Below are 19,477 nucleotides of genomic sequence, written 5' to 3' on the forward strand. Positions count from 1 at the left end.
GGTTTTGACAGGTACCTGCTCCCACTTCTGCTTGGATCGCCTCATTCTCCTTCCTCCCTCCTCACAGTCCTTTGGGACACGTCACAGGTCCCAGAAGACTGTGGGTCCATTCACAATGTGCAGGGAGCCTCGTGCATGCACAGTGGGGAAGCAGCTGGGAAGCCGCAAGCAGTCACAGCTGGGTGCCCACAGTTAAGATGGTGACACCAGGGACTGAGGTGAAATGGTCTGACTGGTGAAATGGGCTCAGGTGAGCACAGCGCTGGATCCTGGAACAGGCAAGTGTCTGGTTATTAAAAGTTAGCAGCTACAGTTTTTGTAGGTGCTGGCTTTTAGATTCAAATGATTGGAGCTCCTCTTTAAACAGGAACTTTACCCATAACAACGTTATCAAAAATAATGTTCTTTAGCAAGGAACATACATTCCACATGAATAATTTATGCTACTAAAATGAGTGTGTGCTGTATATTGCCTCCAGTATGGCTCCGGTGTCTTCTTGCTGGAGGCTGCCATTTTGCTGAAGCCTAGAGCCCCTGAACAGCAGTATATCTTTAAGCTGTCAGCAGATTGGCCTCTAGTGGCTCTGATTTTCGGCACAATGCCAAAAATGGAGAGCAACTGTACATGTGCAGAGCAGGGTGAGACGGTGTATTACTGGATTTTAAACAGTATAGGTACTTATTTTTAATGTTTTTCATCGCTATACCTGCAAGAAGGACCAGCATGAGGTGATCTAGCAGGACTTTATTTTCTGATTAAAGTTCCACTTTAAAGAGATTGTAAACCTCCCTGTGTAAGTTGTACCTATAGGTAAGCCTAGAATAAGGCTTACCTATAGGTACCGTAAATATCTCCTAAACGTGCGCTGTTTAGGAGATATTTACTGTAAACTGCGCCGATTATGTCATCGGCGCATGCGCTCTGAAAGAACGATTGCCTGTGCCATTTCTTCAGCAGTGTGTGCTGTGACCGGCAGCTCCCACGCGCGAGTGACATCACACGGCTCTGGCCAGTCACACAGCCGGAGTCCGTGGCCCTGGAACGAAGATGGGCAAAGATGTATGCGGTCTGAAGGGCTTCGTTTGCAAGTGTCACCTAAATGTGCTAGTATGTGATGCATACTTGCACATTTTGCCTTTACTTTGCAGGGAAGAAGAAAGGGGGAAAAGACCCACAAAGGTTTACTTCCTTTTTCGCTATAAATTATAGCAATCCTCCAGCTTTAACATAGCAAGTCATAGAGCATCTGCAGGTGAAAAGGGAAACAAAAACTGTGCTAAAATCATAAACTTCAATTCATTTACATGAATCTGACTTCTTTCAAATCAATTTAAGTAAAAATCCAGAAAACACAACGTAGGGTCAGTGGCAGTATCTGTGCTGAGCAACTTTTGTCACTCTGCATCTTGTATCAGCAGTCATATTTAAAATTTAACGACATGTTCAAATGGCTTGCCATGGGAAACTTCTTAGTATTAATATTTTTTATTTATTCCATTAGAATTTCTAGATATGCAAATATCCTGCAGGGGGCCATGTTTGGGAATCCTTCTGCATCACAAGTAGCGGCTCTCAGATCATTAAGAAAGTGGGGTATATTTTACAATCCTCCATACTGGATGCAAATGTTAAGAAACATAATTGGCAATTATTGTCTCAAAACATAAAACCAGAAGCACCAGAAAGGGTAGGAACTAATCTGAACACTAGTGTTCAGAAATCCATTATCCATATATTTGCAGCCCTCAACAATGAATGGAATTGGTGAGGGTTTGATAAAGAAAATATAAGAATCCACAGCTGAAAATCTTTAATGAATTATTAGTAAATTGTAAGCTGTTCAATTGTCAAAAGCAAGAAAATCCTAATTTGTACAGAAAGGAAGGAGGTAATATTTGCTTATGAATTCCTGGAATTTCAATTACTTTTTAGACTATATAAGGACACAAACAGCACCAGAGCGAAAGTGAAACTACTCTATTCATTTTTATCAAAAACCTATACTGGAAATTTACATTTAATGCAGCTATAAAGCATTGTCTGATTCCTAAATTATGGAATGTAGTTATTCAAAGAATTGAAAATTACCAAGGGTTAAAACAAATTGAGCAGACACCAGAAATTCCAGTAGAGGGAGAGACTGAACAGCTGGGAATCCAATAACCAGTTGCTGGGGGCCCCGTAACCAGCTGTTACACCAGTAAAACCAGTCACCCAACAGCTCATACCAACATGGCCAGTCCCTCAGTGACACTTCAAAGTCCAACCAAAGCCCCTTGATTTTTATCAAAGTGTAGAAAAGCTCCACTCCCATACATTATTGGAAGGTTCATTACACAAGTCCCTTTATAGCTGTCCCTAGCGTGCATTTTATTATTTCCTCCTATTTTAAAGGATTAGCGCTCCTTAGAAATTAAAGCGTATATTAAGTGCTTAATTCAAACCATTCAAGACTCAGCACTGAGTGGCAGGCTTGAATCTATATTTCTATACATAATGCATAGCTCACTTTAAAGTTATACACTGTAAACAATGACTGGACTATAAATATTAAAATTCTCATGCACACAATTAAGGATAATAAATGTGAGCTATTTAAAGAGAAGGTTCAGTCTGAGCAAAAGGATTCAAAGTCAGCAGCTACAAATCCTGTGGCTGCTGACTTTTAATAGGACACTTACATGTCCAGGGATCCAGCGCCATCCTCACTTGGGCTAGTGCTTTCCCAGCGCTGGCATCCTGTGGGCAGCCGGCTATGCAGCTTTTGGCTTCACAGCCAGCCAACCACTGGGCATGCATGAGCCGTGCTGTGCTTTGTGAATGGTCACACAGTCTCCTAGCACCTGTGACTTGTGCCAGAAGACTGCAGGTGGGGCACAGGGGTGGGGAGGAGAACTTCCGCTTAGATCGTCTCAGCAATTCGAGTGGAAGTGGGTTCAGAACCTGTAAAAACTAGGTACCCCCCACCCCCCCTCCCAAAAAATAACATGCCAAATATGGGAGAGGAGGACCTAAAGCAGAACTTCCCCTTCTTGGGTGGAGTTCAACTTTAACATATTATGCAGCGTTTGATGTTGAGCACTAACCAAAATGCAGTATTTAAAAAACAGACAGTAAGAGAAAAACAGAAATATTGGCACCTGAATGAGGTACACAAGTATACATCATTCTTGGAAAAGGATTAGCTGAGATTTAAAAAAGTGAGTATTTAGAATGCAAATTAAATTTCACACTTGAAAAGAATAGGTTGGCTGACAACCTAGAGACAACACGATGAATACAGAAAACTCGCACTGTCACAACCACACTTGTCCAATTTACTGTGAAAGTCTCTGCAGCTCTGAACAATTTTGAACTTGTACCATAAACATCTACTTTACCAGATAAACAGCATTTTGCCAGTACAAAACACACTTTTATATTAATGCACGCAATCCATTTTTTATTTGGACGGAAGGATTAGGACAGTGCTTGTCAATTTATTTATTTATTAAGCCCTGGTTCACACCGGTGCAATTTGACAGTTCAAATGCGCATGACAAGTCGCACCCCATTGTCAATAGAACCGTTCAAATACAGGGGGTCCCCGGGTTACAAACAAGTTAGGGACTGTAGGTTTGTTCTTAAGTTGAATCTGTTTGTAAGTCGGAACAGGTACATTTGTTAAGTGTAGCTCCAGCCAAAAAAAATATTTTTAAGCTTTTTGGATAGCATAGGGAGAGGTTAACACCCCTGTAACATTTGTTTTGCTGTCTGTGCTCCTGTTCAGAAGATTTCACCTCACTTTCTGTCCCAATGACAATTGGATTTTGAAAATTTTGGATTGTTGTGGAAACAAGGATTGGTGGTAAAGCATCAGTGGAGGTACCTTTTCCCCATAATAGCTCTTACAGGAGTGAATTTCCCTTCCTAGGGGTAGATTTCCTCTCACTTCCTGTTGTCTCCCTCCGTTTGTAAGTAGGAGTCGTTTGTAAGTCGGATGTTTGTAACTAGGGGACCCCCTGTAGTTGCAACTCAACTCAACTTTGACAAAGGGTCCCACACTGATCAGCGGCTTTGAAATCACGCTGAAGTAGTGTGATTTCATCGCCGTGCTGGTGTGAACCAGGGCTAAGGGCCTCAACTGCGGCTCCAGAAGATCACCAAAGGTCCGCCATAATGGGAAGTGTCAGACTGTCAGAGAATGGAGACTTCCTAGAGAACATGATTAATGGTGCACCAAAATTTCAGCCGCCGAAAATAGGGTTCTCAGCGGTGTGGCGAAAGCAAAAAAAGTGCCGATAATGGCTGCCAAAAACACCCACGATTTTACCTTCTCATTTTCATAGGTCACGTGACTCAAACATGCATCAAAAACACAATACAGGTGCATTTTTGATGTGTTCTTGCTGTGTTTTCAATGCATTTCAATTGGGAGGTGCTGACCAAATATGCACCTAGCAGGATTTTTAACATCGCTTCAAAAAGGTGCCGATAATGGCCTACAAATTTATAATAATTTAAATTCAAGATATCAATTAAAAGCTCGAATATAACGTTTGTATTCAAGCACATGAATGACGGGCAGTTCTGCTAATCATGATCAAATAGCTGAGAGATAAAGGAATTGTCTTTGACTTAATATGATCTGCCTCAGAGTACTCTTAATGTACCTTCTTATATCCAAGTAACGCTACGAGTATTCATATCCTCATTTACTGCTAAACGTATGTATCTCTCGTCAATTTTGACTTTCATGGTTTTTTTGGTCTGTAATTTAACATTGCAAAATTGAAAATAAAGAAATAAAAAGAAAAAAGTAGAATACAAATTATTTATAAAAATGTATAATTTAAAAAAAAAAAAGTCAAGTTCGGTTTTGGCCAGGTGCATCCTGAATGTTCGGTTTCAGTATCAGAATTTTCATTTCGGTGCACCCCTAGAGATGATGGTTAGAGACATGTTATAGGCTTGCTTGGAGACAGGAACACATGCTGCGAAAACTGTGAAATATAGCGGACATGATACATAAGGCTGGGAGAGATCATCGCTATTAACCCTTTACGAATCAGTGTTCCTAATCTACAACAGACTGCTGGGGTCCATTGGCCACACAGTGAGTACCAAAAGGTTTGGGCACCAAAGAATTCAAAACTCTGTTGGGTTTTCCCTGCTGCATATGTCTACATTAGGGAGATCCAGCTCCACTATTTGTCCTGGGGACAGAACCAAAAGTTTAAGGATGTCACTGGAAATAGACAAAGAGGAAATTTTTTAATTGGGGGGATCTGCTCTGGTGACAACTATCAAAAGGTGGGATTTTCCCTCACTTTGAGATATTTCCTTTCACGTTCTGTTGTGTCGCTGAAACCTGAAGAGAGGGGAAATCTCCCGAATCCTGAGACAGCACTAGAATCCTGACAAAGACTCTCTTTAGAGTTTAAAAAGAACTTTTACTGTAGTCCTACTTTATTTGAAAGTATGCCATGAAGCCTAGAAGACCCGTGAATGCATTCCTTAGAATTCCACAAAGAATGTCCACCATTCTTGCTATTAAGCAGTCTTCTGGTTGCTAGATTTGGTTTACTTTGTTTTCTATTGTAGCTGTTTTCGTTGATTCCACAAGGAAGAAGACCAAATGTTATGGTCACACTATCCTTTAAAATGAACAGCAAAAATTAGAACTTGAGAAGGCAGCAAGCCCCACTGTCTGCTGATAAGAAAAAGAGCCTCAATATTTTAATGGAATTAATTAGCTTTAATAGTTACCAGTACTTTAAAAAAGTGGTAGTAAACCGCTGGGCGACATTTTTTTTTTTCCCTGACTTGTATGGTAAAGCCATAATGTGCTCGTATGCATTGCTTACTAGCACATTATGTGAAACTTACCTGAAGCTGAAGCATTAAAGTGATGCGCTGTCATTGCTGGAGGCCACTACCATCTTCACACATCTTTCTTCCGGGTTCGTGGGCTCCGGCTGTATGACTGGCTGAAGCCACGATGATGTCACTCCCACACATTTGCTGGGGAACCGCTGTTTACGGCACAGGATTCTGAAGAAACAGCCTGGGTGGCCGTTCCTTCAGAGTGCATGCATTGATGACGTCATCGGTGCCCGTTTAGAAGATATCTACAGTGCCTATAGGTAAGCCTTATTATAGTCTTACCTAAAAGGTACAAGTCAGAGATTGGAGTTTATAACCACCTTAAAGGTCTTAAAACTGGTCACATATTTGGATGGTTATCGTTAATAGATGTAGGCAAACAATCTGGCCTCCGAAAAAAGGCTTCACTACCCTCAGGCCTCATGCACACTAGGCTCTTCTGAATGTCTTTCTCTAGGTAGGAGAAAAGCAGCATTAAAAATTTGCCTGTTTTTCAAAGCGTTTCAAAGTGTTTAGTTGGTCAAGTGTTTGTGCATTTATCCATTTCACTGGCCAGAAAATGAATTTATTCTAGCTATTGAAATGAACAAATGTTCAGGCACTAAACACATTGGGTGTTTTTTCTGCCCAAATGCTTCTCTCCCGAACGCGATTTTGGCGCATTCAAACATCTGCCCAAAATGCCCCCGCCTGTAAATGCCTCTGTATGCATGGACACATAGGCTAACAGAGGGGCATTTAGGGACAGGAAAAAAAAAAAAAAAAAACGCCTATAAAACGGGTATTTGACAGTTGCAGTGTGCTTGAGGCCACATGTACTCTACAATAATGAAAAGTAGCATGTACTTTGAACAGTGGCACAACTGATGTTTGCAATGTAAATAAAGAACAAAAAGTGGTAAAAGGTAGAAAATTGTCAAGAGTATTGCAGTTACTGGATGACAGACATCTATCACACAGAGTAGCTTTGTTCTATCACATTATAATACTGCTGCACAAAAGGACACAGCCCTTTTCAAGTATACCTTATCAGTTTGGTGTTAGGCTTCCACTGCACACAGTAAACTACATTAAAAGAAATGTTTGTTTTCAACCAAATCGGATACAAAACCGATTTTCTTAGAGACAAATAAAACCAGGAAATACATTTTCATCCACATAGGACTGCGTGATGTCTACTCTTCCTGAAAATCTCATTACGCACTAGGCTTGCCTTCCTCAGCTGATCTCACTGACCAGACCCATTCTGTTATGTTTTGGCTTAAATTCCTTTAATCATTAACACCAGGGATTGGTTTCTGAGTATTTAGCCTGCTTGCCTAGCAGCACTGGAAGTTAAATCCCACTTGGGAACTATCGTCATGGAGTCTGCATGGTGCACAGCATGCTAGTAGATTAACCAGCAACTGACTACATTATTCCTAGATTGAATGTCCCATTCTGCCATGGACTATTCTGGAATTGGAAAGGGTTTCAGGGAGAAGTTGAAGGTTCATGACTTTATAAACACATGAGCTAAAATCTAGACTTGTATCACTCTCTACAGAAACAGAAAACTACCCAAACTTCACACTGGCAGGATGAGGACCCATGTCTAACCATTAACACCAACTAGTCAACTATTTTGCTGAGACTACATACTTGTTCTTTTACTAAGTGACTAGGCCTTAAATCCATTTTCCATGAAGGTTATCAGTCAACTGGCTATGAACAACAAAGTCTCAGAGACATCTCTAAAAAAAATGTAAAAATCAATAAATCACAACAGTGGACAAAAGGTTACAAAAAATATATATTTTACCGGGAGGTTTAAAGGAATCCAGTCCCGAGTAATATGGGGAGGCTACCATTTGTGACCTATTTCTGGTTGACTAGTCTCTAATACTACTTGTTCTGGCTTCAATAACTCGAGTCACTGACCTAAAACACGTATTCAGGCTAGGAGTACTGACCACTGCATGCGTGTTCTGCTTTGGGGACTTGAAGACAGAGACGTCCAGGCAATTCGAATTTTTGGAGGTAGATTAGGAAGCAGCCTTTAGATTTTTTTTTAAGTATACTGTACGTTTCCTTCTTTCGCATAGCCCCATAGAAGGCCGCTTACTATGAGGGTAGACACGTGGGCTCGTTTCAGAGTCAGGCTCTGTGTGTCTATAGACACACGGAGCTGCAGCTCGGCTCGGGTGCCCCCACAGCAAGCTGCTTGCTGTGGGGGCACTCGATAGAAAAGCAGGGCCAGGAGCAGTGAAGAGGGACCCCAAGAAGAGGAGGATCCAAAACCACTGCACAGAGCAAATAAGTTTTGGGGGTTTTTTTTGTTTTTTTTTTTTAAACGAGACTTTACAAATCACTTTAAAAAAAGGTAAAAAAAAAAACCTTGTGACTTTAGAACAATTAGAGCTTGTAATGTTGAACAACATGCAGTATGATTCGACCACGCAATACTACAAACAATTCTGACAATAGGCTCCTATAAATCATCTCAAAGGAACATATATGCAGTGGTCAAATACTGCCAATGTACTAACAGAAACCTAAGACGACTCACTGTACACATTTTCCAGAAGCTTCTATTTTGTTGGTCACTGCAAGTTGAGGTGTACATTATTGAAGGTTTCCAACAGATTTAGGAAGAGCTCATATCAGCAATAAGAAAGGCGCGTGAAGCCCTGAAGTCATCTTTGGCTGTCCAAGATGGAGGGAGGAGAAAGCAGTGACAGTTTCTCTTTAAACACGATTAATTTAAAAGTATCTAGATACAGGTAAATCAAACTGTGCATCAATAGTATAGTGGCTGTTAGAATTACAAGCAACATTTCAGGCGGATATTAAAAACTCCCTTTATTACATGATAAATTCAACTAAAACCATTTTTTTCTCTTTTTAAATACTACAATCTGAAGTTTTGTTCCCACAGAGCACACTAGAAATCAGACTGGGAGTGGAAGGTTTCTACTGTGAGCAATCGTGATCTTTTTATCATACAATGTCGTCATCCCTGGAGAGGAAGGTGTTTAGACAGGCTAACCAGAGGAAAATCACCGGGAGGACATCACCAGTGTGATGACAGGTAACTTAGGAAGCTGTGAACCAAAGGCTCTAAAAAGCAGTGTCACACTCACAGGGGGATAACTAGAAAAAGTGCATGATTCACAAGAGTGACTGTACAAAATGAAAAAATGTTTTGATAAGTAAAGCAGTTTAAAAGATGAAAGTAGATTCTTTTTTAAATGTGTTTGCCCGGAGTTTGGCTTTAAACCAGTATATATATATATATATATATATATATATATATATATATATATATATATATATATATCTGATCAATCTGAACATTGTCAGCAATTGTCCGTGAACTGTGCAACTTATGCTTTTAGGAAAAAAAAATTGCTTGAATTCCTGGCTCCATATTTAGTAATAGAAGAGGATCCTCATAACTCTCCTGATATAGCTGACACAATATCTCTGTCTCTGTATGGTCAGCCTTCACATTTAAAGCGCAAGGTTAGCTGTAGGCCAAATTTGTCCCTTACTCTTGCTTAATAATGGCTTCTCAGACAGCCGACTTGTTTGCAATCTATTTTGATTTGACAGTGAGCCAAATGTACACTAATCCCAGTAACTTCCTTTCCTGTGTACAGTAGTTTCCTCACATCAGTTCTATTTTCTGATTAGCAGGAAGTGACCATTCCCTGAAGCATGTCTGGGGATTCTGCTGAGCCTCATACAACAATAACACCACCTACCCAAAATACAAGCCTATAAAATCCAGTGATGTCCTTGTGTAGAAGGGAAGCTGACCCGATACTGGGAAACCGTCTGCTTGACAACCAAAAGCCGTATTTCAGATTTCCCTAAGCAGTAAGCATTCTTAAACTGGAAGTACTAACAACTATTAATTTACCAATTCCCTACTGTACAGTAATGGACATTAAGAAGACAGCCTGTTAATGACATGCAGAGGACCAACAGGAAACTATCAACAAAAATAAGTATTCACATATTGCTCTCTGTTAATTAAAGGCTCGTCACACTCCGCACCAAACATGTCATGTTGAATAAGGTCTTCACAGTCAGCTAACCATGAAATGTATAGTTTACCTTAGCTGTCAGTTTTTTGGGAACAGGCTACCATCACTATGCTGTAGTCCAAACATAGCAAACACATGCATTCAAGTGGTAATGCCAATGCATTTGAGCCTAAAGTTTGTCTACACAAGCCCAAAACAGGTAAGCAGAGAAGAAAATTTGTCATCCATGGTATTTGTGGTAGATTAAAGGCGAAGTTCACCTTTGGAACATGTTACACCGGTATTTAGGGTGTAACATGTTCAAACAGCACCTCCTCCCCCCCCATTCTCTGTGACAGCAGGTGGGTGTTCTTCTGCCCCACACCCACGGTCACATTTGAAAATCTGCGTGGCAGTGCAGGGCTCCACCCACACAGCCATGTCATTCATTCACAGGTATGAATGAATAGACTACAAGTCATGTCTTCCACTGCAGCAGACAAATTGTAGTTTAGATGGACCACGAGCACATTCACAGTCCATTCATGCTTGAAGGAGGATGTGAAAGAGTCGGACGTTGCACCTGTGATCCACTGATCGCAAGTATAATGCTTTGCAGTCTCCTGTGGGCAAAAATAATAAATGCACTTTTTTTTTTTTCATTGCTATTAGAATCTAAAAGCTATGGAGTACCAAAGTTTAAACTTTAAGAGTCACTCCAACCACAACTAAAAGTTTAGAGTGGAATGAAATCTAAAATTAAAAAAAACTGTAAGCATGCAGCTCTTTACTGCAGAAAAAACATGCTAGTCACACTTGCCTGCCTGTTTGCAGTCTTCTAATTTTTGTACGCTGAGTTGCGCAGCACAGAGTGCATTTCCAGCACATTCTGAAATGACTGAATCCTATGCACATGTCATCCCCTGCTGGCCAATCAAAAGGCAGAAAAAAGCTGGCAACCAAAAATAACCCAGGGAGAAAAAAAAAAAAGTGTTCAGCAAGGTAAGTACATGTCACAATGCTGAAGATGGATGGATGAATTTTGCGGAGTTCAATGCTGCTTTAAAAACTAAAAAGAGACAAGCAGCCACACAATGAAGTTGGACGAGAAGCAGTTCAATCCTAAACTGTGTAAAGTTAATGGAAGTAAGGATGTGGAACTCCCTTCCACAGTTGGTGGCGTTAGTGGAGAGTGTAGATATATTCAAAACTTTTAGAAGTGTTTCTTAGCAAAACAATAAAAAACAGTAGACACACACTCTCTCAGGCTACACTGAATGGACTAGTGTCTATTCAACCTTACCAGCTAAAAAAGGGGAACACTTGGGAGTTTAAATGACTCTGTGACCTGGTAAGGTTGGTTGCCTCCATCCCTATCTAAATGAAACGGGGGCAAGGAGTTGGGACTTTAAATTAAATTTCATTTAGAGAGTGGAGTCTATACAGTTTTATTTTTGAGTTTATTTACTTCATACCTTTTTCAGACCACTAGAATTTCCCTCCATCATATTACATTTATCCAACTCACGTGCATGCTCCTGAAGAGTGGATCAATCCACAAAATGATTAGAGCTATTATGCCATGTTCTCATGTATTACATGTTTTTACTCTATATATATTTTTTAGTATATGTATTATGCGATACCAATTGTTTGCAATCATGTGGCCAAATGCCCTCATTGTATGTACATTGATCTTTATGAACTGAATATTATATGTTGTGTTTTTTATGATTACTATACCAATTTCCAATACAATTGTACAAGTCACCTATGTGCTTTATTTAAAGTTCAATCGATGTTATCATTTTGGGTTGTTTTTTTTCTAATCGGGCCAGCCGGATACCCCCATCCACACATTCAAGGTGGATGAAGTAATCTTCCCCACCGTGCTATTGTGTTCTGACAACAGAACTTCAGTTTTGCACTGAAGCCAATTGGCTCCAAGCACCGACTGAACAAAAATATACCAACAGTCCTGTTCAAGAGAAGTCGATCATCAGATCAACTCATTTCAAACAGGAACAGCCATAGATGGATCAAAATTTGCTCAGTCCCTGCTGAACTGGCTAAAGTTTGAAGTGCAAATCTACAAAAAATGTCTTTGTAGCAAGTCAATATGTTTGAAGAATAATGCTTCTGTAATAGAGCAAACAGGGAATGACTGACAGAACCGCAGAATTGCAATGTGCACATCAACAGCTATATGCCAAAAGGACAAGACAAGCAAAGTCACAGTAACTCTACTGTCACAATAAGTTAAGAGCATTACCAAAGCTCTACAAAAATTATTTACAAATGCTACGATGCTGCAGTGCGACTCTACAATTTAATTTCATCAGTCACTATAGGGTAACTTTAGCCTTAGGTTCCCAGCCCTGAAAAGATCCTGCTTTCTGGAAGTTGGGGGGGGGGCACTTAGTTACTGTGGGGATTGACACTACATATACTGAAGGAGCGGTTAACAGAACTGTATAAGGTTGCTATGGGGATGAGGCAGGGACAAAATAAATAAATATAAATTATATATACATACACACATTGTGTATATATATATATATATATATATATATATATATATATATATATATATATATATATATATATATATATATATATATATATATACACACACACACACACATACATACATAAATACATATATACACACACAGTTGTGCTCATAAGTTTACATACCCTGGCAGAATTTAGTATTTCTTGACCATTTTTCAGAGAATATGAATAACACAAAAACTTTTTTCACTCATGGTTAGCGTTTGGCTGAAGCCATTTATTATCAATCAACTGTGTTTACTCTTTTTAAATCATAATGACCCTGTTCAAAAGTTTACATACCCCCAGTTCTTAATACTGTGTATTGCCCCCTTTAACATCAATGACAGCTTGAAGTCTTTTGTGGTATTTGTGGATAAGGCTCTTTCTCTTCTCAGATGGTAAAGCTGCCCATTTCTCTTGGCAAAAAGCCTCCAGTTCCTGTAAATTCTTGGGCTGTCTTGCATGAACTGCATGTTTGAGATCTCCCTAGAGTGGCTCAATGATATTGAGGTCAGGAGTCTGAGATGGCCACTCCAGAACCTTCACTTTATTTTGCTGTAGCCAATGACAGGTGGATTTAGCCTTGTGTTTTGGATCATTGTCATGTTGACATGTCCAAGTACGTCCCATGCGCAGCTTCCTGGTGATAAATGCAAATCTTCCTCCAGTATTTATTGATAACATACTGCATTCATCTTGCCACTTTTGATCAAATTTCCTGTGCCCTTGTAGCTCACACATCCTCAAAACATCAGCGATCCACCTCTGTGCTTCACAGCAGGAATGGTGTACCTTTCATCATAGGCCTTGTTGACTCTCCAAATGAAGCGTTTATGGTTGTGGCCAAAAAGCTAAATTTTGGTCTCATCACTCCAATTGACTTTGTGCCAGAAGGTTTGAGGCTTGTCTATGTGCCGTTTGATGTATTGCAAGCGGAATACTTTTGTGGCATTTGCGTAGTAATGGCTTTCTTCTGGACCAAGCAGTCCATCTTCCTTCAAGTGCCTCTTTAATGTGCATCTTGAAACAGCCACAACCACATGTTTTCAGAGAGTCCTGTATTTCACATGAGGTTATTTGTGGGTTTTTCCTTTGCATCCTGAACAATTTTCCTGGCAGTTGTGGCTAAAATTTTAGTTGTTCTACCTGACCGTGGTTTGCTTTATATATAAAAAAAAAAAAAAAAAAAAAAAAAACCTAATTTTTCACTTCTTGATTAAAGTTTGAACACTGCTGATTGGCATTCTCAATTCCTTGGATATCTTTTTGTATCCCTTTCCTGTTTTATACAGTTCAACTACCTTTTCCCGCAGATCCTTTGACAATTCTTTTGCTTTCCCCGTAATTTAGAACCCAGAAATGTCAGTGAAGCACTGGATGAAAGATGCAAGGGTCTGTCAGGAGTCCAGAAACTCATTGACCTTTTTATACACACACACTAATTACAAACAGATCACAGACGAGGATGGTTACCTTTAATAGACATTCATACCCCTTTGTGTCAACTTGTGTGCATGTTATCAGGCAAAAATCACAAGGGTATGTAAACTTTTGATCAGGGTCATTTGGGTAGTTTCTGTTGTCATTATGATTTAAAAAGAGTAAAATATTAAATGGCTTCAGCCAAACACTAACCATGAGTAAAAGAAATGTTTTTGTGTTATCATTCATGTTCCCTGAAAAATGGCCAAGAAATCATAAATTCTGCCAGGGTATGTAAACTTATGAGCACATATATATATTTGGTGTGTGTGTGTGTGTGTGTGTGTGTGTGTACACAGTACCTCACAAAAGTGAGTACACCCGTCACATTTTTCTAAATATTTTAATATATCTTTTCATGTGACAACACTGAAGAAATTACACTTTGCTACAATGTAAAGTAGTCAGTGTACACCTTGTATAACAGTGTAAATTTGCTGTCCTCTCAAAATAACAACACACAGCCATTAATGTCTAAACCGCTGGCAACAAAAGTGAGTACACCCCCAAGTGAAAATGTCCAAATTGGGCCCAATTAGCCATTTTCCCTCCCCAGTGTCATGTGACTTGTTAGTGTTACAAGGTCTCAGGTGTGAATAGGGTGCAGGTGTGTTCAATTTGGTGTTATTGCTTTCACTCTCTCATACTGGTCACTGGAAGTTCAACATGACACCTCATATCAAAGAACTCAGAGCATCTGAAAAAAAAAGAATTGCTGCTCTAAAAAGAAGGCCTAGGCCAGTGATGGCACCCCAGATGTTTTGGAACTACATTTCCCATGATGCTCATGCACTCTGCAGCGTAGTTGAGCATCATGGGATATGTAGTTCCAAAACATCTGGAGTGCCAAGGTTCACCATCACTGGCCTAGGCAATAAGAAGACTGCCTAGACCTTGAAACGGAACTGCAGCATGGTGGCCAAGACCATACAGCGGTTTACCAGGACAGGTTCTACTCAGAACAGGCCTCACCATGGTCGACCAAAGAAGTTGAGTGCATGTGCTCAGCATAATATCCAGAGGTTGTCTTTGGGAAATAGACGTATGAGTGCTGTCAGCATTGCTGCAGAGGATGAAGGGGTCAGCCTGGAAGTGCTCAGATCATACGCCGCACACTGCATCAAATTGGTCTGCATGGCTGTCGTCCCAGAAGGAAGCCTCTTCTAAAGATGATGCACAAGAAAGCACGCAAACAGTTTGCTGAAGACCAACAGACTAAGGAAATGAATTACCGGAACCATGCCCTGTGGTTTGATGAGAGTGAGACCAAGATAAACTTATTTGGTTCAGATGGTGTCAAGCGTGTGTGGCGGCAACCAGTTGAGGGGTAAAAAGACAAGTGTGTCTTGCCTACAGTCAAGCATGGTGGTGGGCGTGTCACGGTCTGGGGCTGCACAAGTGCTGCCGGCACTGGAGAGCTACAGTTCATTGAGGGAACCATGTACTGTGACATACTGAAGCAGAGCATGATCCCCTCCTCTTAGAGACTGGGCCACAGGGCAGTATTCCAACATGATAACGACCCCAAACACACCTCCACGATGACACACTGCCTTGCTAAAAAAGCTGAGGGTAAAGGTGATGGACTGGCCGAGCATGTCTCCAGACCTAAACCCTATTGAGCATCTGTCGGGCATCCTCAAACAGAAGGTGAAGGAGTGCAAGGTCTCTAACATCCACAAGCTCCGAGATGTCGTCGTGGAGGAGTAGAAGAAGACTCCAGTGGCAACCTGTAAAGCTTTTGTGAACTCCATGCCCAAGAGGGTTAAAGCAGCGCTGGAAAATAATGGTGGCCACACAAAGTATTTTCACTTTGGGCCCAGTTTGGACATTTTCACTTAGGGGTGCACTCACTTTTGTTGCCAGTGGTTGAATATTAATGGCTATATGTTGGAGTTCTTTTGAGGGGACAGCAAATTTACACTGCTATACAAGCTGTACACTCACTACTTTACATTGTAGCAAAGTGTCTCTTCTTCAGTGTTGTCACATGAAAAGATATATTAAAATATTTACAAAAATGTGAGGGGTGTACTCACTTTTGTGAGATTATGTATGTATGTGTGAGACAAGTGTAATTAAAATAAAAGCTTAAATTCAGAAAGACAATTAAGAAACATAGAATCTATGCAGGAGAACTTTGTACAACAGGACCATAGCATAAAAGAAAGAAAACTTCTGCTTTTCTGAGCCACCAACTAAACTCAGGATACTTCTTAACTATCACAGTTCCCCAAAGAAAACAGTTCTTGTGCTTTTTTAGTATTTTGTCAGCACTCAGCCTTTTCACCAAGCAACAGGCTCCAATAGCAAAGATTGGTAGCCCTGAGCATTAGGCCGGGTTTACACTTTTGTTGCCAGCAGTTTAGACGTTAATAGCTGTGTGTTGAGTTATTTTGAGGGGACTACACTGTTTACACTGTTATACAAGCTGTACACTACTTTACATTGTAGCAAAGTGTCACTTCTTCAGTGTTGTAACATGAAAAGATATATTAAAATATTTACAAAAACGTGAGGGGTGTACTCACTTTTGTGAGATACTGTATAGGTATATACAGTGGGGACGGAAAGTATTCAGATCCCCTTAAATTTTTCACTCTTTGTTATATTGCAGCCATTTGCTAAAATCATTTAAATTTTTTTCCTCATCAATGTACACACAGCACCCCATATTGACAGAAAAACACAGAATTGTTGACATTTTTGCAGATTTATTAAAAAAGAAAAACTGAAATATCACATGGTCCTAAGTATTCAGACCCTTTGCTGTGACACTCATATATTTAACTCAGGTGCTGTCCATTTCTTCTGATCATCCTTGAGATGGTTCTACACCTTCATTTGAGTCCAGCTGTGTTTAATTATACTGATTGGACTTGATTAGGAAAGCCACACACCTGTCTATATAAGACCTTACAGCTCACAGTGCATGTCAGAGCAAATGAGAATCATGAGGTCAAAGGAACTGCCTGAAGAGCTCAGAGAGAGAATTGTGTCAAGGCACAGATCTAGTCAAGGTTACAAAAAAATTTCTGCTGCACTTAAGGTTCCTAAGAGCACAGTGGCCTCCATAATCCTTAAATGGAAGACGTTTGGGACAACCAGAACCCTTCCTAGAGCTGGCCGTCTGGCCAAACTGAGCTATCGGGGGAGAAGAGCCTTGGTGAAAGAGGTAAAGAAGAACCCAAAGATCACTGTGGCTGAGCTCCAGAGATGCAGTCAGGAGATGAGAGAAAGTTGTAGAAAGTCCACCATCACTGCAGCCCTCCAGTCAGGGCTTTATAGCAGAGTGGCCCGACGGAAGCCTCTCCTCAGTGCAAGCCACATGAAAGCCCACATGGAATTTGCTAAAAAACACCTGAAGGACTTGAAGATGGTGAGAAATAAGATTCTCTAGTCTGATGAGACCAAGATAGAACTTTTTGGCCTTAATTCTAAGGGGTATGTGTGGAGAAAACCAGGCACTGCTCATCACCTGTCCAATACAGTCCCAACAGTGAAGCATGGTGGTGGCAGCATCATGCTGTGGGGGTGTTTTTCAGCTGCAGGGACAGGATGACTGGTTGCAATCAAGGGAAAGATGAATGCGGCCAAGTACAGGGATATCCTTGACGAAAACCTTCTCCAGAGTGCCCAGGACCTCAGACTGGACCGAAGGCTTACCTTCCAACAAGACAATGACCCTAAGCACATAGCTAAAATAACGAAGGAGTAGCTTCACAACAACTCTGTGATTGTTTTTGAATGGTCCAGCCAGAGCCCTGACTTAAACCCAATTGAGCATCTCTGGAGAGACCTAAAAATGGCTGTCCACCAACGTTTACCATCCAACCTGACAGAACTGGAGAGGATCTGCAAGGAGGAATGGCAGAGGATCCCCAAATCCAGGTGTCAAAAACTTGTTGCATCTTTCCCAAAACGACTCATGGCTGTATTAGATCAAAAGGGTGCTTCTACTAAATACTGAGCAAAGGGTCTAAATACTTAGGACCATGTGATATTTCAGTTTTTCTTTTTTAATAAATCTGCAAAAATGTCAACAATTCTGTGTTTTTCTGCCAATATGGGGTGCTGTGTGTACATTAATGAGGAAAAAAATGAACTTAAATGATTTAACCAAATGGCTGCAATAAAAAAAAAAAAAAAAAGAGGGGGTCTGAATACTTTCCGTCCCCACTGTATAGTGTGTGTATATATATATATATATATATACACACACACACATACACACACAATATTATATCCATCTATCTTTCTATCTATATACATACACATACGTTTTCCACTGCCTCTAGCTATGCATCCAAATAACACTGATAACATCTTGTTCCAGCCACTGCTGTTCTTCAGGCACATAAGGCTGGGGATTCTGCATTCCGATTTGATCAGACTCCAATGAAAATCATTGCAGTCCCCACCACATATTATAGTTCTTTGACAGATTAGGAAGATCTAGGAAGGAAGTGTCGGGACACACCTGGTTTACCCCTCTCAGCGTCTGTCCTGGGGGGAGAGACACACCTTTACTGCTCTGCCACACCTTCCAAGTCAGACACACTTTAAGCTTCAAGAGCCAAGGCTGTCAACTCCTTTTGAATGCCATAATATATCATTAGGTACTGTGTCAAAAGTTGCTTATCTGCATTGCTTTCAAATACCACAAGGGAATAAAATAGTACAGTTTAAATCCCAATTAAGAAGCAGCAAACTAATTCTAAAGAAATACCTGTCTCAGACTCTCCTTATAAAAACATATCAGAAAGAATGAAGAATGTTTCTCCTCTGTTGGTATACTGAGTACAATAGTTCCTTTCCTGGCACAACAAATCACACAGTGATTGACAATCCTGCCACATCCTTGCCAACCCTACAGCTGTTGTCACAACTGGAAACAGAACATTCTTTAAGCGGGCCAATATAACACACCCTTCACTGTGCCACCTTTTTATTATTACACAAAATCATTCCTCTGGCCTGGCACTGAGCACTCAGCAGCTGATCCACAATCATAACATAAAGACACCTAGAAGACAAAAAAAATACAGTGAAGATCTGAAAAGACACAAAGAATTTGAAGTCTGGGAGATCACTGACTTATGGGTTCCCATGACATTTATAATAATACCGCTTTACATGCTAAGGTTTTTGTAATTTACACTGTACTAGGAAAACTTTAGCCTTAAAGAGAACCTGCCAGGATAGAAACATGGGAGGAGTATATCCACTTCAGCTTTTTTTTCCAGGGGGTTTTAACCCCTTTATGACCAGGCCACTTTTTTGCTATTTGGCACTGCACTACTTTAACTGATAATTGCGTCATGCAATGCTGTACCCAAACCCATTTTATATAATTTTTTTTCACACAAATGGAGCTTTCATTTGGTGGCCTTTGATCACCACTGAGTTTTTTTATTTTTTGCAATATGAAACAAAAGGACGGAAAATTTTGAAGAAAAAAAAAAATATTATATTATAAAATTATATATATATATATATATATATATATATATATATATATATATATATATATATATATATATATATATCTATATATCTCAAA

The 19,477-nt window shown here is 40.1% G+C and overlaps 1 protein-coding gene and 1 long non-coding RNA gene across 15 annotated transcripts in view; one reads left to right on the forward strand and one right to left on the reverse strand.

Annotated features, from left to right (window-relative positions):
- LOC141128191 (uncharacterized) overlaps positions 1-12,244 on the forward strand; it is a 46,095-nt gene extending 33,851 nt beyond the window's left edge. For 3 of the 4 annotated variants that reach the window (XR_012241655.1, XR_012241654.1, XR_012241653.1), the window contains 2 exons: positions 8,784-8,936; positions 9,542-12,244. This is a non-coding gene — a long non-coding RNA (uncharacterized lncRNA). The remainder of the gene's footprint in view (positions 1-8,783; positions 8,937-9,541) is intronic. The other variant, XR_012241656.1, reaches the window with a different exon arrangement.
- Positions 1-19,477, reverse strand: part of MACF1 (microtubule actin crosslinking factor 1) — a 437,650-nt gene that overhangs the window by 330,336 nt on the left and 87,837 nt on the right. The window lies entirely within an intron of this gene.

The sequence above is a fragment of the Aquarana catesbeiana genome, linkage group LG02 (assembly GCF_042186555.1).
Source record: "Aquarana catesbeiana isolate 2022-GZ linkage group LG02, ASM4218655v1, whole genome shotgun sequence".
Classification (NCBI taxonomy): domain Eukaryota; kingdom Metazoa; phylum Chordata; class Amphibia; order Anura; family Ranidae; genus Aquarana; species Aquarana catesbeiana.